This window comes from Macrotis lagotis, chromosome X (assembly GCF_037893015.1).
Source record: "Macrotis lagotis isolate mMagLag1 chromosome X, bilby.v1.9.chrom.fasta, whole genome shotgun sequence".
Classification (NCBI taxonomy): domain Eukaryota; kingdom Metazoa; phylum Chordata; class Mammalia; order Peramelemorphia; family Peramelidae; genus Macrotis; species Macrotis lagotis.
In genome coordinates, this window is record NC_133666.1 from 42,183,482 (window position 1) to 42,206,120 (window position 22,639).

Sequence of the window (22,639 nt, forward strand, 5' to 3'; positions counted from 1 at the left end):
TAAATCTGTTTAGTCCCTTGAGGTTTCACCCTCATGTTTACCTTTTTATGCTTCCCTTGAGTCCTCTGTTTGAATGTTTGAAAGTCTTCTGTTTTATTAAATATTCATTTTTTGTAGGTTATTCTGAACTTAGATCATTTGTCTTCTGAAATATTCTATTGCATGCCCTCGACTACTTTGTTATTATGTTGCTAAACCTTTTGTGATCCTGATTGTAGGTCCTTGCTAGGTGAACTAGTTTTTCTGATTGCTTGCAGTAGTTTTTACTTAATCATAGACTTCTGAATTTGGCTACAATGTTAGCTACAATATTTCTGGAAGTTTTCATTGTGGTGTTTCTTTCCAGGAGGTAATTGGTGAATTCTTTGATTTCTACTTTGGCCATTGGTACTAAGCTATCCGATCATATTTCTTGAAATGTGATATCTGGGCTCCTATCTCATGGCTTTCAAATAGTCCAGTGATCTTAAGTTGATCACCCTGGATCTCTTTTCCAGATCAATTGTTTTTACTTTGAGATATTTCATTTTTTATGTTATCATTTTTAGTCTTTTTTATTTTGTTTTTATAATTTTTGAAATTTGGTGGCATCATTACTTTTCATTTGATCAATTGAATGTTTAAGAAATTATTTTCTTTAGTAATGACATATACTTAGTTTATAAGCTGTTAATTCTCTTTTCATAACTTCTTTGCATAACTTGCTTTCTCTTCCCAGTTTTCCTCTATTACTCTTTTTTTAGTTTTTTTTTTAGTTTTGTTTTTTGCAAGGCAATGGGGTTAAATGGCTTGCTGAAAGCCACAAAGCTAGGTCATTATTAAGTGTCTGAGGTCAGATTTGAACTCAGGTACTCCTGACTCCAGGGCCGGTGTTCTATCCACTGTGCCACCTAGCTGCCCCCTCTATTACTCTTAATCTTTTCATTGTTATTTGTCTTCTAAGAATTCTTACTGGGCTTGTTTCCAATCTGCATCTTACTTGAGTCCTTGCTTTTGTATGTTTTCAAGCTTTTTTCTTCTCCTTTGTATCTTGAGCCTTCCTATTAGCATAGTAACTATTTATTGTCATGTTCCATTTTTATTTGCTCACTCTTCAATCTACTTATTGAAGACTTAATGTTATTATTTGGCTCTGCTCATTTCTGGGAAGGGTGTTTGACCTGAGCTTCTGCCTTTTTATGATCTTCTGCTATTTTCACAGCACAATTTGGAGAATTACAAGTGTCCATTGCTTCCAAAGTAGGGTGATTTGGTGAGAGAAGTATTCACTTCTCTTGCAGTATGAGCTCTGATCTTGACCTAGATTTGCATCTATTGGTTTGGGTGTTGCTGAGTTTTCATAGACTACTGCTAGACTCAGTTGCTGTTAGCCTGCTAGGAGGTTCTGTAGGCAAAGAGTGACTGAACTGCTTGACTCCTCTTTGGTGTTGGTTTTCTATCCTGGTTATTTCACTGATGCCTTATGTACGGGGTAAAAGGTTAGAACTGGGTCCCTCCTCTGCTCTTGAGCTCAGAGCCACACAGCTATGTTTTTGGAACTTCTTCCTTACTCAGTACACAGCTAGAGCCACTCTCTTATATAACCATGGCTATTTCTCTCCAACCTGGAGCTGTAACATAGAACTGGATAACAGTTGACAGGGCTACCAACTGTCATCTATTCCTGCTCCCAGTACTGGTTCTCTTGGGTTCCCCTGGGATCTCTTTCTACTTTCCCTGGTGTTAGACTGTCCCTTACCAATGTTCCTACCACTGTTGCTTCTGCTGATGTTATACTAGTTTCTGGACAACCCTCACCCTACTGCTGCATCTCTCTCTCTCTCTCTCTCTCTCTCTCTCTCTCTCTCTCTGTCTGTCTCTTTCTGCCTGTCTCTCCATCTCTCAATCTATATCTGTTGCTGTCTATCTCTCTGGCTGTCTCCATTTCTGTGTGTGTGTGTGTGTGTGTGTGTGTGTGTGTGTGTTTCTGTCTGTCTGTTTGTCTGTCTGTCTGTCTCTGTTGTCTGCCTGTCTATTTCTTTCACTTTCTATGTTACCCTGACAGGAAAAAATGACTCACTGTGACTTTTTTCTTAGCTTTCTTGATTAGAATTTGGCATAGCAATTTTTTTTAGATTGTTATGTAGATATATTGGGTGAGTTCTGTAAAACTGTTGATTCTTAATCCATCATCTTTACTTCACCTCCAGTATAGGTTATTTTGAATTAGCACTGGGAATTTTTATATAGTATTAGATCAGATTACTTTGTTATTTATATCAAATGATTAAAGTCACATGGAATAATTTTTTATCATTTGCTTTTTTTTAAAGATTTTTCAAGGCAATGGGGTTAAGTGGCTTGCCCAAGGCCACACAGCTAGGTAATTATTAAGTTTCTGAGGCTGGATTTGAACTCAGGTACTCCTGACTCCAAGGCCAGTGCTCTATCCATTGCGCCACCTAGCCGCCCCTTATCATTTGCTTTTGAAATTTATTTGGTTGTTTCAACCACATTGATGGAACCTTGATCACAGTATCAGGTATTCTAATCACCCTGAACTCCCAGTTTCCTTGGCTTTCTGTGCTTGTTTAGCAGTCCTTATGAGGTAATAAACCTTAGTTAATGTCAAAACAGAGCCTGCAGGACTTTGAACTAGTACTTAAGATTCTGCCCTATCACAATATTGTTATGTCTTTCAAAAGAGAACAGATGCCAGTGTTGAAGAGTTATTGCCAGGATACAACTCAAGGACACATTGTGAAGACAGTCTCCAGTGTTTTCTCTCTGTCTTTAGGTAATAAGTCCAACATTTCTATTCTTCTGACTTCTGTACGTGATTGACAGCAATGGTTTTGCTATGACCAGAAGGTAATGGTGTTGATGTCTGAGCATATATACCTCCTCTTCTGTATTTTGATAATAACATTTACGATGAATGCTTGATCATAGGCTACAAACACTATGCTTAGTGAAGCATTCAGTGGCAGTCCCTTGCTTAGTGCCAATTTGTTCTAATACTTTGATTATCTGATAGGCTGCAATTTCTCTAGATTTTTTGTGTCATACTTCTTAAGGACCTCAATGTTATCCCTATTGAACTGACTGACTTGGTTAAAAAGATGAAAACCTTTATAAAATAAGATTTAAAAAATCTCATCAGGATGGATGTGCTATCAGACACCAAATACTGCCATCTTATTCACTTACACAATATTTATTAACACCTTCTCTAGGCTCTTAGCACTGCAAGTGAATGTTTTAGGAATTCGATCTGAACTGGAAGTATGCTAAAGGATGTTCTTCCTCTCCAAAGGCATGTTGCATTTCTTTAGAATTCTTTAGGGCATGTTGGGAGAATGGCATGGACCTCTTGAATAATTAATATGGTTTTCAGAACAGTCGTCTTGGAAACTAAAACAGTGTCACTTATTTGGATTATGAGAATTAGGCAGATTTTGAATTTTACATCTAGCCAAGCGAGGTGGCCATCCCCAAAGACAGAAATATTTCCCAATCCTCTTAGCGCAGTAAAATGAAACACTTAGCTGTGAGGCTCATCAAGCCTCTGTAGCCAAGTCATTTAAAGCATTTTCATCTTTCAAACTGCCTAATTGTTTTCCTTTGCTTTATTGCTGGACTCTTTTTAAAATTAAGATGTTTTCATACACTAAACTTGGTTTTCCTGCTTTGCTTATTGCTCCTCAAGGCTATGGGTATGGGGTTTCTTTTTTTAATGAAGAGAAAATTTCTTTCTCAATTGATAATCCCATACCCTAGTCTGCTTACCATCTTGAGTACCTCTAAGACATTTTATTACTTTCTACTGCTGTTTCAAATCTCTGATGATATTAGAATGGAAGATTTTCAAGTGTTAGTCAGTTGGTATTCATTTAAAAGATTAAATACTTGAATTTCTCATCCCTTCTCTTAGGCCAGCCCTATGACTTTTTTTGATCTATCTCAAAAAGTGTCTCTTCAGAATCAAGCTTATAATTATTTGGGGTATATATGTGGAAGAAGTCAACCAGGCAGTAGCAGAAAATAAATCATCCAGTCTTCAGTAATGTTGTCCATGTAAAGAAAAAACAGAAGTGGAAGTTATTTGGAGAGTTCAACCCTCTACTTACATAAACCACTGGGCACTTTTCTGTAATCAACCAGGTTTCTCAGATTCCAAAGATTGATCCTCTCAGACCTCAGAAAGGAAGGAATTAATAATAGTACATACAAAGCATTGGAGACAAAAAAAGATAAAAGATATCATAACCCTCTTCCCTTTTGTCTCCCTTCATCCTGGCTCTTCCATTTTTTAAGTCGTGGCTAAGTTATCTTTATTAATGCAAGCACATACTGTAGTCTTGTCTGTGCTACCTTTTGGCAGCTTAGTGCCCTTTGCTGGTGCTTGAAATCACCTTCGTTAACGACTTTTCACTGTGTGGCATTTTATTTTCTCTTCCAGTATTTTGGAGCTACAAACTTGTACCTACAGCAAGTACCAGTGGGCTTGCTACACCACAGCCGCTTCAGGGGAGCTTAGCTACTGGGGCCTTTCCTTCTTGTTAAGTGTTCTCCAACCTCAGCTTTCCTGTTGGCTTGAAATTATACCTACTTGTTACTCTCTGAGAGTATTAGACTCTTGAAATGAATTGCTGAATTCATTTGAGTGAAGGTGTCTGTAATTAGTCTCCTGTCAGTGTCACTAGCTGCACTTCCTGTCCATCTGGTGATGCTGCAGTGCCTTTGATTTTTTTCCTCTCTTTAATTTCCATAGCCAGACACACTAGATTAATGGTTCCCCAAAGGCTTCACACACACACACACACACACACACACACACACACACACACACATACATGTGTACACACATACACAATTATTCACACACACACACACACACACACACACACGTACACATACACACTGCCTATCTCTCTTCCCAAGACCATATGCTTTTGATTGAACCATTTTATTTTTCCCAATGACACTGAGTTCTTTCCAGAAATAGGTCAAGTCAGAGAAGGAAAATTCCTTGAAGTTTTAGGTGTTGTCTTCATTGGGCGAGTGGGGTTAGCGTTGGCTAGCTCAAAGCCTCTGTCCATCAGCAATACTTTCTACATGATTGAAGCTCTAAATGATAGCACACCTTTTGGATAAGCTTTTTGCTTGACCCCCAGATTGCCACACCTTTCATAATTCTATTATTCTGATACATCCTCTCATTGCTTTTATTCATTGTTTTCTTGAGGATAAAGTTAGCTTTCTGCACTGGCTCCTAGTGATCAGTCCTATTTTTGAAGTGTTATTGTTCAGCTCTCCTGTCCTTCCTTACCTCCCATGGTGGGGCCACATTTCCATGGACAAAATAGGTGATCCCCTACTACAATGGGCAAGTAGAATACTAGTTGTGAACTCTTCACTTCAACACTGATGAAACAACTCAGAATCTACTCCCCACATCCCATGCCCCACACTCCAAGCTCAGGGATGGTTTATTAAATGCAGTTTACTCTTTTGCACCTTCTTCCTTTCTCATAGCTGGGACCAAGTCAGTTGGTTCACTGTTGAATTCTCAGTGATGGTTCTCAGGATGGTTCTTTTTTTAGCCTGGATTATTTTCACTAGCAGTTGTTATCATAAAAGGAAATAGCTATCCTGAGATCTGGGAGTTGCAAGCTCATCATGGAAACCTCTGAGGCCTTGTATTTGTGAAAAAACTGAAATAGTGAAATTAAATATGAATGTATTTAGAAGCATTTGAACAAGTCAATATCCACTAATACAATGGAATACGATACCCTGGAATGAGAGACATAAAACACATTCATTTAGCATAATTAATTTATTTGGTTTTATCCTTCAGTTTTATTTCATCATGCTCCTTCACTGAAAAAAAAAATGTAACAGCCAGTGGTCACACTGAAATTCTATTCTTCCATGAAAAATCATGGGCATTCAAGCCAAAGAGCAATCCTTAACTATCATCTAGCTCAGCCCAAATCCTCCTGTTGTTAAGGATTTGAGACCTCATTGAAACAGGATTCAAACCCAGTCTTCTGACTCCCACGTATAGTGCTCATTCAAACTGCAGTACATAGCCCTGTACGCCACAACAGAGTACCTTGGGGCAGCTAGGTGATGCAGTGAATAGAGCACCAGCCCTGAGGTCAGGAGGACCTGAGTTCAAATCTGGCCTCAGACAAGTAATAATTGTCTAGCTGGGTGGCCTTGGGCAGGCCACTTAACCCCATTGCCTTAGAAAAACCTAAAAAAAAAGGAACAAAAAAACCCCAAAAGAGTACCTTTCCTTTTGCCAATTGGAAAATGAAATAAAAAAAACTCACTTTCTATACTCCCTCCACCTCCCCCATTAGAGCAAGAGTTACTTGGCTGGTACTTTTTATTTTTTCAGCATCTAATTTAACTGCACAGTCATACCTGGCTTTTGGTTCCTGAAACTTCAGCACTTTAATCATATATATAGAACATCGTGATAGCAATCATTTTGGAAGCTTAATTTTTCAGAGCCATAGAATACAAGATATTAGCTATCAAGGAAAATGGCAAAAGCCATTAGACTCTTCAGACCCAGGAATAATTGAAATAGACCTTGGGGAGGAAAAGGAGTTTTTTCTTTTTTGTAGTAGCCTTGAAATGCCATTGTCGGTTTCTGTAGCATGAATTCAAATTCTAAGTGTGCCTCCTCCAGCAGGCTGAATTTAGCCTTGGCATTCATTACCAAATATGTCCTGGTGTATTTTGTCTGTAAATATCATTGGAATTGTAGATGTATCTATATGTAGCTAAATATAGATTTAAGTGTTAAATTCTGTCCAAGATGCCCATGTGTACAATTTTCATGGAGTTCAGTGAGAGGCCAGGCACAATTTAGCTTAGCAAATAACAGACTTTAGCAGAAACATCTCCATCACAGTTGCAAGTTTTTGAAAATTAAAGATCATTGTATGGGCTAGGGTCCTGGTGAAGTAGAAAAGAAGGAGTGGTCACTAAAGATTGCTTCTGGTGGTCCTGTGGGTCTTTTCTAGCCCTAATGGAAAACCTTTTAATTCCTCACCATAGATTATAATATTAAGATTTTTAAAAATTCTCATAAATTAAGTTTCTAAAAGCTTAAATAAAAGTGTTTCTAAGGGGAATAACCATGACAGTGCACTGAAAGCAAGAAAATATCTCTCTACTAAAGTATAAATATATATATATATATATGTATATTTATTTCTATATCTCCATGTATATGGGATTCCTGCAATTAAATGTAAACTCCTTGAGAGTAAGGACTGTTTTTCATTTGTCTTTATATCCTAGTATAATGTCTTATAAATACAAATACTATTACCAAAATATAGTCATCATTATTTCTTGTATAATCTTCTTTAGCAAAATATATTTTGGATTACTAACACTCAGAGATCCTTTGTGTCTTGGAGACTAGTGAACCCTTCTCTTTGTATCTAGAAATATGCTGATTTATTTCAGCTGTGGCTAATCCACATTGTCCTTTGAGAAAGAGAGAGGGTTGTCTTCCCAGGAGGGCAGTGTCCACTGGCGTTGGCCAGGGTCAAATGTCACGGATAGCCACAGCAGGAGGAAAGCATATTGCTAGCACAAGTCTGAAGTTCTCTAGGAGGGATTTTACAAAGCTGTCCATGATTAATGCCTGGATAGACTGTATATACCGTCATTGCTCTAGGTGTTTGTTCATATCAAAGAGACCTTAGATATACTGCTAGAGAAGTTGTGGTGGGCCTCAATGAAGAGGTGGATCTGTATCATTAGTGATGATTGAAGGTAAGGTTATCCATGTGAGTGGAACTGAGATAAGATGACAAATCAGCCTCACTTGGGTTGATTTGGGTTTAGGTAGATAAGACAATCAGACAATTAGAGTATGAAAGGACTCAGCTGCAGGGTGAAGGATTCTGGACTTGGTCTGTAAGGCAATAGGAATCCAAGGAATATTTTTGAGCAGGAAAGCCGTAAGTAATTAGAGTGCTTATTCTAGCCCATATTTTAAACTAGTAATGGATTTTATTTGTTATATCTCCTTCATATCTAAATATATTCTTGAGAGCTATTCTCTCTAACAAAGAAGGGGAAAAAAGGAAGGAAGCAAAACTAACCAACTCATTAACATTAATATAGGCAGAATTCCACACTCCCTTACCGCTGTACAAAAGAGAATGAGGTACATTTTTGCATCTCTTCTTTAGGGCCAAAATCAGTCATAATTAGACAACTTCCAGTTTCTTTCATTGTTGTCATCATGCATGTTGTTTCCCTGATTCTGCTTACTTCACCAAATTAGCTCACATAATTCTTCCACTTCAGTTTTTCTTGTCATCCTTTCTAATGATACGTTAGTATTCTGTTTTATATAAATATATGTGTATTGCAAATTAGTTTATATATTTATATATGTATTCCAAATTAGTTTAGCCATTCTCTAATCAACAGACATCTTTATTATTTTCAGTTCTTCCCTACTATCAATATCAAAGCATTGCCATCAATGTTTTGGTGTATGTGGGATGCTTCTTTAGATCTTTGACCTCCTTGGGGTTATATGCTTAGCAGTGGCATCTCTAAGTCAAAGGCTTGAGGAATTTAAATCACTCTCATAGCCTAATTCCAAATTGCTTTACTAGTTCCTTCAGCAGTGTATGGCAGCAATTTTTCATATGGCTGTTTATAGTTTGAAATTCTCCCTTTGAGAATTTTTGGTCTAATCCTTTGATTATCTGTCTGTTGGGGAGTGCCTCAATCTTTTGTTCTCACATCAGATCCATATAGATATTAATTCTCAGGTCTTTGCCAGAGAAATTTGATGCAAAGATTTTTTTTCCAATAGATCACCTGTCCAATTTCTCCATCTTCACATAACAATAAAAATAAAAACAAAACAACATGACATATAGTGTGAGTCCAAACTAAATCATTATTCTCTACATTTCTTTATGCTATGTTGTCTATTTCCAATAGTGTTTGACATTTGAAAACTGATTGTATTAGATCTCTACCAAGAGGAAAAACTTCTGGTGGACATGCTTTCAAATAGGAAGCATGACCCTAAACTTCATTGATTTTTAGGGAAATGTCTATATTTTATCATCTATAGGATATCATGCTTATGTAATTGAAATGAAATAAAGAAATAAAACAAAAATTTGTGTCACTAATTTGAGTTTTAGAAGACTCGCTAAGAAATACTAGATGGTAGTTTGTATTAATATCATTAAATTTTGTATTGTGCATTCTAAGTATGAAAAAAATGTCAGCAGTGACTAAGTTTAAACTTTTATGAATACATAAAAATTCTTTATTGCCTCATTCCTAGGAAAGATAACAGAAACCAATATCAAGTAGTGACATCCACATAGGCAAACTTAATCCCAGATAGGAATAAGGATTAAGGTTTTCAGTTGATTGATATAGTGGCTTCACCATAGACGATATTTAGTCATTTTCCCTCTCTATGTATGCATTGTTATGCATAGATAAACACTGTTTGTTAAGATATATAGAGGAATAGTCTTAAAATTGAATTTGCAAGGAAGGTCAATATACTTCTAATACTACTAACTACCTTATGTGTATATAGTGGCTTCTGATCTCACTTTATTTTCAAGTGTATCACATGTCCCTCTCCTTCAAGATGCCAGACATATCACTTTCTCTCAAACTTTCTCGCCTCCCTTCTTCTGCCTACTTCCTCCCTGAATTTTCTGCAAACCATCCTCATGCACCCAGACATATTGCTTTCCAAAGTTTCTCTTCAAACTATCTAGTTCTGGGCACCCTATGGTTGGGATCTCTTACCGGGGCAGACCTGTAGTCAAAAGAAAAGGTGATCAAAATTATACATATGTATAGAATTTTTGTAACTTGAAATTGCCTGACTTTTTCACTAAAAAAATTTTCACTAAAGAATTAACACAACTAGATTAAGAGGGTAAAACCATCAACTGAGGGAAAAGATCTTTTTGGCCTGAGAGCCAAAATCTGTAAGGAACTAAGAAAAATACAAAGATTAAAAGATATCGTCCAAGAGATAAATAGTCATATAGAAGGGCAACTAGGTGGCACAGTGGATAGAGCACTAGCCTTGGAGTCAGGAGGATCTGAGTTTGAATGTGACCTCAGATTCTTGCCACTTACTAGTTGTGTGACCTTGGGCAAGTTACTTAACCTGGATTGCCCTGCATTCAGGTTCATCTCCAGTCTCCCTGATTCCTATCTGGCCACTGGTCCCAGATGACTCTGGAGGAAAAAATGAGGCTAGTGACTTAGCACAGACCCTCCCCCCCCCCCAACCCTGACTCAAATCCAATTCATGTGCTTGTCATGGCATCACCTCCCTGATGTGGTCTTCGAAAATGAAGGACAAACATTATTAGTCATATAGAATGGACAAGTACATGTCAAAAATGATAATTATAGTCTCTTAACAACCATATGAAAGACAGATAAAAAATAAGTAGTAAGAAAACAGTTTAAGAAAAAAGCCTTTTGGTTTTAACCTTCTATCAGAAATGTGACAAAGGATTAATGATGATTGATGTAGTTGTTCAGTTTTTCCAGTTAAGTCTGACGCTTCGTGACCCCATTTGGCCTTTTCTTGGCAAAGATACTGGAATTTTTTGCCTTTCCTTCTCCAGTTCATTTTGCCTAGGCCAAATTTGAACTTAGGAAGATGTGTTTTCCTGAGGCCAGGCCTGGTGCTCTAACCACGGTGCTACACAGCTGCCTCCATGATGATCTACATTCAAACATTTTTTAAATGCTAACCTTGGGTCAGGCTCTGTATTAAGTGATTAGGGATATAAATAGAAAAACAGTCTCTGCCCTCAAGGAGTTGACAATCTAATAGAGAAAAGATGATACACAAAAGGAAGTTGAAAATTGGGTCAGATGCCATTAGAGAGTAGTATTCCTGAAGGTGAAACCATGCAGAGCAATTAATGGAAAATGAGCAGTTAAAGGGAGGAATAGTAGAAAGAGGATATTATAGATGGAGTCATGAATTAGTACAACTATTCTGGAAAGCAATTTGGAACTAATGTTAAGAAAGTGATTATAGGCAGCTAGGTGGTGCAGTGGATAGATCACCGGCCCTGGAGTCAGGAGTACCTGGGTTCAAATCCGGTCTCAGACACTTAATAATGACCTAGCTGTGTGACCTTGGGCAAGCCACTTAACCCTATTGCCTTGCAAAAAAACAAAACAAAACAAAACTAGAAAGTGATTATAATGTCCATATCCTTTGAGTCAGATCCTGTGAGACATAGACTCCAAGGAAGTCCCATGTATACCAGAAAATTGATAGTATCCCTTTTTGTAGTAGCCAAGCATTAGAAACAATGCTGAGGTCTCTTAATTAGATAGACTAAATATAAATGTAATAGAATATTACCATGTTGGAATCAGTGATGAATAGGAAGAATACAGGGAAGCAAGAAAGATGTATGTCAGTTGATGCAAAAGGAAGTAAGCAGAACCCGGAAAATCATATTGACAGTTGATTACATTCTCTTTGGAAAGAGCTACAAAAAGTACTACTAATGCAAGGCAATTATAATGAACAAACTCTTCCCTGAAGAAAGTAGAGAAAAATGTATCCTCTCCTCTTTGAAGAGATGGGGAACTCTGGATGACAAATCGGGCATATACTATCAGACTTCATGGGTTGATTAATTTTTCTGAACTGCTTTCTTTTTATTGTAAGGGATCATCCTCTGGGTGGGGGAAGATATGTATTAGGAAATAGAAGTGATGTAAAAACAAGATATTGATAAAAATGTTTAAAGGAAATATCAGAAAAACCACATTATTTCATTAATGCCAATAAATAGCATTAAACATTTCTTGAGTGCTTATTTTATATTCAGTATTGTGAGTAGGCTTAGAGATGGAGGGAGGCCTAACACATGTTTCCTGCTCTCAAGGAACATATCAGCTATTTGGAGAGACAGGATGAAGATATAAAAAGAGACATAGCAATGGATTTGGCACTGAAATGTGCTAAATGGTTTAGACAACTGCTCTTTGCTTTTGTTCCTGTGTGCAGATGGGGTCAAAGATTAGTCAAATCAAACTGCTTTTAAAGTACAGGGTTCAGTGGGTGTATTTTTAAGTGTATAAATATCTGTTTTATTGAGGGCCAGTTTGTGAAAGACTTTAGAATTCTATTTTCCATATAATGTTATAATTAATATAGTGCTTTGAGTGAAAATAAGATAAATTTCAAAAAAAAAAACTATGGGTGAATACAAACTTTAGGTTGAATTGAGTTCTGGTGAGCAAGGTGATGGACATAATTTTTTGCTGATCTTTTCAACCCCATAACCTCAAGAGAAATGGATTTTACACCAAATATAAAGTAATTTTCAGCTGATCTCATAAGATGAGCCAGAACTTCAATTAAAAAAAACATGAATTAATATTGAAGAATGTTAATATATTGTGATTTAGCAATCCTTCCCCACTAGATTTTACTTGCCTAGGGCATGTTTTTCCTGGGGTCTTGGCTATAGGGATCCCTTTGCAGCTTGCAGAGACTCTTCCTGAGCCATCTAAACACTCCCGCTTGAAGAAGGGGCAGCAGACACTGATAATGACCAACCAAGAAAAGGAAAGGAAGAGGGGAAAGGAGGAATTAAGCAAGAACAGACATGTGCCATAAGCATCCTTACAACTGGGCCTCAGAGATCTGTGCACCAATCGGGGAGGGGAGAGCCAAATACTTGGTGATAGTAAATGCAAGAAAAGAATTGGAACATTGAAAATCTCAAGAAAGTTTGATTGAAAGCGACCCTGGAATAGGGACAATCATTAAAAGGAAAAGAAGGTATAAGCCCTCAAAAAGAAGCCAAAATGCATTTGAAAATTTTAACAGAAAGAAAAATGAAACAATATCTTTTGAACTTCCCAGAGATCATGGAAAAACAGCAAGACTTTCTATAATGATTTAAAAGAGAAATAACATTCATAAAAGAAAAAACTAGAAATGAATTTTGTTCAAAAATTAGAAAGCTCAATGCAGAAATTTATAACTTAGAATTCTGAATTAAAAAGTTTGATTAACGGAACAGAAGAAAAATGATGATGAAGAATTGACCCCAAGAAATAGAAGCTGTGTGAGAGAGAATATCACATTTGGAACATATTCTGAATGGCATTATAGGAATAGAAGGGCCTAGGAAATAGTAGGTGAATAACAGCGGATTAGCCTTGGAGTTAGGAAGACCTCGGTTTGGGTCTTCCTCTGATCCGTACATGTTTTATCTGTGACTAAGCAAATCATTTCACCTTCAGTTCACCCTCTTCTTCTCCACTGCAGGTACTTTGCTGAGACTAGAAGCTGCCTAGTGACTTATCTATGTGGGCAGAGGGAGTTCTCATAATTAACCTTTCTTCCTCCCTCCCGGGCAAGGACAACAACAAAGCAGGCAGATGCTGGGAGGAGGCAGAAATCTGAGCATAGGCTGAGAAACCCTTAAAAAGAAACATTGCAGTATTTCAACTTTATTTCCTTGCCTAGTTGCCTAGTGAAAGAGGTGATTATTTAATAGATCATATGAGTATGGTTCACTTAATTCCAAATAACTCTGACAGTGTTGTCTAGTAAGCGCTGAGTTATAGCCAATTTCTACTGAAGAAGCTTTTGCATTGATTTTATGAACATTATTTATTTTAGTGGCTCTATGCATATTTGTGTTTGAAATTCACTGCCTTATTTGAAATCAATCCATCCTTATTTGTTTTTATTTTATGAAATTTTATTGGCTCTCTCTGTCCTGCAGCCAGTGTGTCAAATAGAATAATCTTGGTGAGCATTTGTTGACATGACAGATTTTGTATGAGCTTTTTGATACTTCTCCCCCAACATCAATAACAAAAAGCCTTCCTTGGTGAGCAACAATGTGATTGAAGTGGAGTAAACTTGTCATTTGTAAGAATGGTTAGGTAGTGCTCTTGGCAGATTAAAAAACAGAAACAAGGAAGGAAGATAACTTGATCCATTCCCATCTCTAGCCTTTCTATAGACTGTTCCTGTGCTTGTAAGGGATTAAGCATATAATAGCTTTCCTTGTTGAGGAAATTTTAGTTCTAATTTCAACAGAGTAATATTTGTTCATATGCAAAAATGGAAACATTTGTAATAAAATTTTTGGAGATTTTCAGAGTAATAATAAATTGTAATGTGATGTACGGCAATTGTGTTGTCTCTAAGTATTCTAAACCCTACATTGATGACCAAATGATAATATACCATGGGAAGTGTGAGCTTTGAATGGTTTTTATATTATCAGGCGATTGCTTTGTTAGATCTTTCAACTTTTCTATTGGCTAATTTTAACTAAAATATCAAACAAAGGAAAAATTACTATATATCCTAATTCTGGATACTAATAAAGATTACGTTCAGCTGGTGAAGTTGAATAGTGGTGAGTCAACCTTCAGAAATTCTCATGTCAAATTCTTTGAAGACCAGTTGTTTCCTGTTCAAAAACAAAACACCTGAATATCCAACAACCCACTTCCCTCTTTCTGGGAAAAATTGTCTTTAAGTGACAACAGAAAAATCAAAACATTGTACCATTTATGCTGGCTGAACACAGGGAAATCATGTTTGTTTGGGCACCTCTGTGTTCAATCAAAGGTTTTTAGTCTTCTGTCCTTGATTGTTAAAGTAAACTGATAGGAAGCTAGATTAAAGTATCTCCAGGTACCATTGACATATCTGTTGATGCCCTGTCAGTCCTGGCACCAGGTAGGGATGCACTGGCACACTTTGATTTTTCTTCCATCAACTCCCAGCAGCCATCAGGGGAATCATTATATATCTCAGAGTGAGAGGAAAAAAAAAAAAGGTCAAAATTGTGGCTCTTTGCAGTCAATCTATATAGTATGTGGCAAGTGAAAGAGCTCAAATTCATTGGTATTAGTGGCAGGGAAACCCATAATACAATAATCATACATCTTAGTTCAGGGATAAAGCAATCACCTTGATGGATTTTGGAGAACTCGCCTTCAAACATAAGGAGAAAACTTGGGCATAAGATGCTAACTCTCCCATCTTGACTTCTTTAATTTGCTGTCAGTGATGCCACTGATGTGAATTTTGGCTGGGTCAATTGTAAGGAATGAAAAAGTCACTCAGAATAGAATGGACCCTTTGCATGCCAATCAAGAGCTAGCTCTGGCATGAGAAAATTTCTTCATTAATATACAGCCCAAAGGGCTACTACATGCAGCCTTTTGAATGTGAATCAGAAATTCCCAGAGCCCCTGCAGGATACTGGAGAAGTAGAATTCAAAGGAGGTTGACTGCTACTTTTATAGCTGCAGGGGAATGATGCAAGGAATGGCTGGCAATCACCTGGCTAGTGACATTTGGAAAGTAGGCTTCAGAAATTGTTATGTGGGCATGTTACGGGCTTCAAATTATGGTTTAAAATACCTTCTATATCCTGGCAGCTACTGGAGGGTTTGTGTTTGCCTTCTTGTGATCCAGGCAGCAGCTGCTGACATGTTACATCTTAGAAGCACTTCACTGCCATTGGCTACCAGTTGGTGTGGCCCTGGAACACCCTTGGGGCACATATTCATTCCTTAAGAAAATGTCACCAGCTTGTTCGAAACTCAATGCTTCCACCATTCTACCGAACACTAAAGAGCAATCTCATTATGCCAAATACATTGCAGAGAGTAAACTGTGAACAAATCTTAACACAAATAGTACAGCTGTAAAGCATCCATGGCATGAGGACTCTCATACCCTAGTGTTTAATTTATATTTTTGTACCCTTAAAAAGTCACTTTATTGAACAAATATACTTGGAAATGGAGCCAGGTAATACAGAAAAATACTGCTGCATTATTAACTTTCAGAACTGCAGCTCTGTTGTGAAGAGGATTAGGTGCTTTGTCCACTCCCAGAGTAACTCTCAGATATTAAGATACTGTTTCAGAACTCTAGTATGGGGCTAAAATGATAACCACTAAAATACAACAAGGAGAAAACATTTGTGTCTATTGCCCCTTTCCTTAGAAAACAGAGTTGGCAATGCCAACACAGGCCTGGTTTTTGCTTCGCTTGCTGTCAGATAAGTAAGGGAAGACAATCTGTGACTAGAACAAAAGAGTGACAATATAGAATCCAAGTTTAAAATGGCAGATTTCTCAGAGGAGTATACAACATAAAAGACTGAAGTATCTTCTGTCTTGGTCATTTTAAGTGAAGGGAGATGAAATGGGAAAAGATTGCTGAATTGGAAGTCTGAGTTCCGGTATTCAAATATTGGCCCTGAGGCCCATTATTGGTGTGAATGTGGCCAAATCCCTTAAAACTCTCTCTTTGCTCATTTGTTAAGTGAGGAAACTCAACTGCAAGACATGAGAAGCCTTTCATCTCTGACTCTATGACCCTGAGGAGCAACGCATTCCAATCTAAGATCTTTCAATAGGTTGCTGCTTCCAAACCATTTACCCTCTCTGATCCAAGTTCTTTATTTGCAAAATGAAGGGCCTTCAGTCTCAAAACTCTCTTCCAGCCCTGAGTTTGTTCTAAGATTCCATTGATGCCACCAAGAGTTAATGGTCCTATCCTTTTTTGTTGTTTGTATCCCTTTTCTGCACCTATCTGATTTCTCTCTAGGATTTATTTTTGCTAGGTCCTTAAAAACCTTGTTGGCATTTTATACATTATTCTCTCTACTGCCTAAACCATTAGATATCCTGATATCAAATTGGGTCTAGAAAGAGGCCTTGCCTCTGTCAAAGCACCAGAGAATCATATAGGACAGGGATGTTGTTGCTATTTAGTGCCTCAACAACCCAAACAGTACCCTCTGGTCAAAAAGAGTTACTGTGTCTTCGTAAGAACCTAATAGTGAGTTCTAAAGAGTCAATTAGGCATCAGCATTTTAAAAAATATCATTGCAACTCTCTTTTGTTTTTCTACCACCTTCATATCCAAATATATCCTTTTCTGACACTTACCTATCAAGTCCTCTCCTTTAATAAAGAATTTTAAGAAATAAAAAAACCCCACAAACTGTCTGACTGTATTGTCAAAATCCCACATCCCACTTCCCATACCTTTATGTTTTCTCTTAACTTTGTTTTATCCAGTCTGGATTATTATGATTAAACTGCAGTGAAATTATTAGTCTTGTTATTATCATTTTCATTTGATTTTGTCGTAGACATTATGTGTATTGCTTTCCTGGTTCTTCTTGCTTCACTTTGCATCATTTAGTTTGTTATGCTTTTTCTGAAGTCGTCATATTCATTTTTTTCTTGTTCTTCTCAGTAGTAATTCTATAATTACATAAAATAGTTATTGAGAAATATTATTTCCTTCAACTCTTGGAATAATTGGAGAATCTCCTATTTTTTCTCCATTGTAAATCATGCTAGATATAAGCACATGTATGTATACATGTTCATTCATTCATATATATTTGCTCTGTACCTTTTAACATATGAAAATGACCCTTCTATGCCTATATTTACAAAGTTTTTAAATAAACATAAATCTTATGCTTTGCCAATGACTTTTTCTGCATCTTTGATATAATTACTTGATCTTTTTTATAAATATGATTAATTTTATTGTTTTTAGAATGTTGAGCCATACATGCTACATCTTGGTCAAGGTTAATACATTTTTATACTTAATTTTTTGCTTGGATTTTCTTTTTTTAATTATTTCAGTAGTTTTAAAAAATATGTCATTTTTTTGGTGTTATTGCTTTAAATTTTGAACCTTTTTGTGTGTAATGAATTACTTGGAAGTCTTATAAGGCCTATGAAATTCTTAGAATAATGCTTTTCAATATATAAAATTCATAGACTTACAAGAGGAACAAATTACATTGACATTTAAAAAGGAAACAAGTTTATAGACTCAAGGTTTGCTTTCTCATCCCACAATTTACCTAATAGGATTATAATTGTTTTATAAAAGGTTAGAGTATTTTTCTCTTTAATTTTTGATATAGTTTTTGATATAGTTAGAATATTTACAATGTTTTGCATAAATTAAAAAATTGCAATTGGGTCTTAGGCTTTTTGTTTTTAAATAACCGTATAGATCAATTTCACTTTTTAAAAATTGGATTCTTTAAGGTCTCTATTCATGTTCTGTTAATTTGAGTATTTTATATCTTTGGAGATAATATTCTGCATCTTTTAAATTTTCAGTTTTTCTGACATGTAATTATGTTTAGTAGGTTTGGATAATTTCTATTTCTTCTTTATTGAGGTTTTCCCTTCTTTATTTTTTTTTGGTAGTTTAATTTTTGTTCCCTTTTCTTTGAACAGGCTAATAAAAGGGTTTTGATTTTACCAGTCTTTTTTTTTTTGGAATCAAATTTTAGTTTTGCTTAACAACTTTTTAGTCTTTTTGTTTTCTATTCATGTATTCATTTTAATACTTAAAAGAGTTTTCTTTTTTGTGAATTTTGTAGGTTGGTTGATTTGTTTTTTTTTTAGATTTTTCCTGTCTTTTTAATGTGTAATTTCACTTTCTGAATACTGCTTTAGGTATATTTTACAAGTTTTGGTATATTGTCTAATCATTATTTTCTTTCATATAGTTTTTATTACTTTGATATATTCTTTGACTCATTCATTATTCAGTACATCATCAATTCTATTATGGGCCTGTATCTTTTGCTTGTATTACTTGTAATAATTATTATTTTATTTATTTTTGTCCATAAAGTTTACCTTTAATAGTTCTTCTCTTTTAATATGTATTTATAATTTTTTTGTGTTCTATCATATGTTCTGTTTGACTTAGGTGGTCTGAGGTCCTAATTAGTAAGTATGTTCTTTATTATTCCCATTCAAAAGAGTCTATAGGGGGCTTTTTTAGCTTCATATTCTCTAACCATTTTTAGCTCTTTATTTTCATTTCTCATTATCTTTCTGTCAGTTTTGTCCAGTCCTAAAAGAATACCATTATAATGATTTAAAGTTATTATTCTACTGTATTGATGCTTTTTCAGTTGAAACCATTTTTTTTTAAAATAATGGAATTAGATGCTAGGTCATTTGGTCTGTATATGTTCATTGTTGATGCTTATGCTTTCTCCAATATTATGATTATAATTCTTACTATTTTGGAGTCAATTGATACAAAGTAAATTTTTGTTTGAACCTCTCATTTTTATTATCTCTATTTTTAAATAGGAGCAGCTAGGTGGTACAGTGGATAGAGCATGGACTTTGGTTGGAGTCAGGAAGACTGGAGTTCAAATCTAGCCTCAGACACTTGCCTTTTACAAACTGTGTGACCTTGAGCAAGTCCTTCACCCTGATTGCCTCACATCCAGGACCATCTTCAGTCGTCTTGATTCCTATCTGGCCACTGGGTCCAGATGGCTCTGGAGGAGAAACTGAGGCTGGTGACTTAGCAGAGCTCCCCATCACTCAGATCCACTTCATGTACTTGTACTTCAAGAATGAAGGACCAAATACATATGAACATATTTTTAAATGTGATTCCTGTATGTAACAGATTTTTCGAGTTTTTCTTATCCATTGTGTTAGTTCCTTTCATTGTATTGGCTTTTCAGTCTTTGTACATTTTATCCCTGTCTTCAACATCATTCCCTTTGACTAATGCTGAATTCATGTATTGTTTCAGCAGCTAATCTGCCCAAATGTCTTTCCCTTCAATATTTTTTTTAGGATTTTGCAAGGCAAATGGGGTTAAGTGGCTTGCCCAAGGCCACACGGCTAGGTAATTATTAAGTGTCTGAGACCGTATTTGAACCCAGGTACTCCTGACTCCAGGGCCGGTGCTTTATCCACTGGCCACCTAGCCGCCCCTTCCCTTCAATATTTTTTGAGCTTCATGTGCATTATTCTTTTATGAACTCCTATTTCTTTGGAAATATTATCTATCAAATATTGTTTTTCCTTTACTATTTATGCTTTTAGTATTCTATATTTAGAGATCTGATTTCTGTCTTAACTTCATTTCTATTTTTTTCTTTCAAGCTTATTTCTCTTTTGAACCATTACTGAATTTCTTGCTCTTGGTCCATGATCTCTTGGGAATTCTCTGTATTCCATCTCTCTTCGTATAATATTGGCTCATATTCTTTCCTATGATTTGCTTTAATTCCTTTGGCTTCTTTTTCTTAAGGTTTTACTCATTCATCTTTATTTCTTTTTCATCTTTTCTGTGGGCTTATCTTATGAATTGAGTGTTTATTCAAATTTTATTTCTTTCTCTTTTGGTATTTCTTTCCCCCCCTTTATTTCTGATCAGTATATCTTCTTTGAGTTCAGTTTATCTTTCAACTCCTGTGCACTGACTCCTGAGGCTGGGCTGCTGGGTTGGTTCAGCTTCCTCAAGTTTGAGGCTTCCTAGGCCTATACTCCTTTCCCTAATAAACTTGGAAAGGAGAGGACTGGCTCCAGATGGGTTTCCAATGCTTTTAATTTCTTTTAGTTTTCTTTTGTCATTATGTTATTAACCAGTAACATCAAACATTAATATTTCATGATAATAAGAACAGAAAAGGATTATATATATGAACCTCTAATTCTATTATATACCACTTGTTTTCAAAATATATATATATATATATATATTAAATATAGCATAGTAGTGCCAGTACTGAGATGTTTCCATGTCAGCTGAACTTTCTTCTCATTAGCATATTCTTCTAATGCTTGCTTGATCCTATTTTTTGATTGATATTTTATTTTATTTTTCCAGTTACATGTTATGAAAGTTTTTCAGCATTCATCCATTTGCATATTTACAAGTTACACAATTTTCTTCCTTTCTCCTTTTCCACCCCCCTCCTCTCAGCAGCAAACAGTCTAGTGAATGTTTTACATGTACATTTGTGTTTAGCATGTTTACATATTAGTCATTTTGTATATGAGGAATTAGGACTAATGGAAAAGAAAGAAAACCGTGGAATAGGAAGGAAAAACATAAAGAGAAATTTTTTAAAAAGCCAACACAGTGTTCATTCAGATTATGTAGTTTTTGGTTGTTATTTTTGTTTTCATCTGGATGTGGACAGCATTGTCCGTCACAAGTCTCCCAGGGTTGTCCTGGTTCTCTGAAATGCTGAGAGGAATTGCATCCATCATAGTTGTTGATGCTATTTCTATGGCAGCTAAGTGACCCAGTTGGTAGAGGGACAGGCCTGGAATCAGAAAGACCCAAGTTTGAATACAGCCTCAGACACTTACTAGCTGTGTATCCCCAGGCAAATCATTTGACCCTGCTTACTTCAGTTTTTCTCATTTGTAAACTGATCTGGAGAAGGAAAAGGCAGACCACTCTAGTATCTGCTTAGAAAATCCCCAAAAGGGTCACAAAGAGTTGGACATGACTTAAAAAATAACCAATGAGTAATGCTATTTTTTGGCTTCATTATAACTACCCATCCTCTTGTCAACAGTTTTGTTCTCTCTCCGAAAATAAAAGCCTTCCCTTGCAATGATTATAAACAATCAACCATAATATATTAGATGTATGAAAATTTTTACATCATTCTACACTTCCAGTTCCACTCTACCATGAGGACAAAGGCATTTTTCACATTTGTTTTCTTTCCTATCATCACCATATAAATCTTTCTCATCATTTTTCTTACTTCATTCTGTATCACTTAATCCAAATCTTCCAAGGTTTCTCTGAATCCATGCCAGTTCTTATTTCCTGTGACACAAAAATTATTCAATTACATTTTCATAGTATAATTTGTTCAGTAAATCCCCAACAGATGGATACCTGCTTTATTTCCAGTTTTTTTTTTAGTTTTTTTGCAAGGTAAATGGGGCTAAGTGGCTTGCCCAAGGCCACACAGCTAGGTAATTATTAAGTGTCTGAGACCAGATTTGAACCCAAATGCTCCTGACTCCAAGGCCGGTGCTTTATCCACTACGCCACCTAGCCGCCCCATTTCCAGTTTTTTTAACGTCCTTCTTTCCTTCCTTCCAAAAAAAACTGTTATGGACACATTTTTTTTTGTACATAAGGAAACTTTTTAATCTCTCATTCACCTATTTGGGGTGCATTCTCTGGAGACTTTTTGAATATGGTTACACATTGCTCTCCAGAATGGTTGTATTAATCCATATCCTGCCCCCCCCTGCCTAAGTATCAACTTAGTAATAATGTTTTGTCCATTTTTGAAGAAGACCATGACATCAAGGAGGTGATGCCATGACAAGCACATGAATTGGATTTGAATGAGGGGGCTGTGCCAAGTCACCCATCTCACTTTCTCCACAGCCATCTGGGTCCAGTGGCTAGGTACGAATCAGGATGACATGGAGATGGCCCTGGATATAAGACAGAGTTAAGGGACTTGCCCAAGGTCACACAGCTAGTAAAGGTCAGAAGCTGGATTTGAACTCCCTTCCTCCTGATTCCAAGACCAGCATATAGCTGCCCTGCTTGTCCTCTAAGAACTCTTGTAACAATTGTTATTTTTATTTTTTGGTGAATTTTGTCAATCTGATGGCTATGAGATAGAACATCAGAATTGTTTTAATTTGGATTTCTTTTATTATTAGTGATTTGAAGAAACTTTTTATTTATTGATAAGTTGCTTTTCTCCTTGGAAAAATGCCTGTTTTCATGTCCTTGAACCAT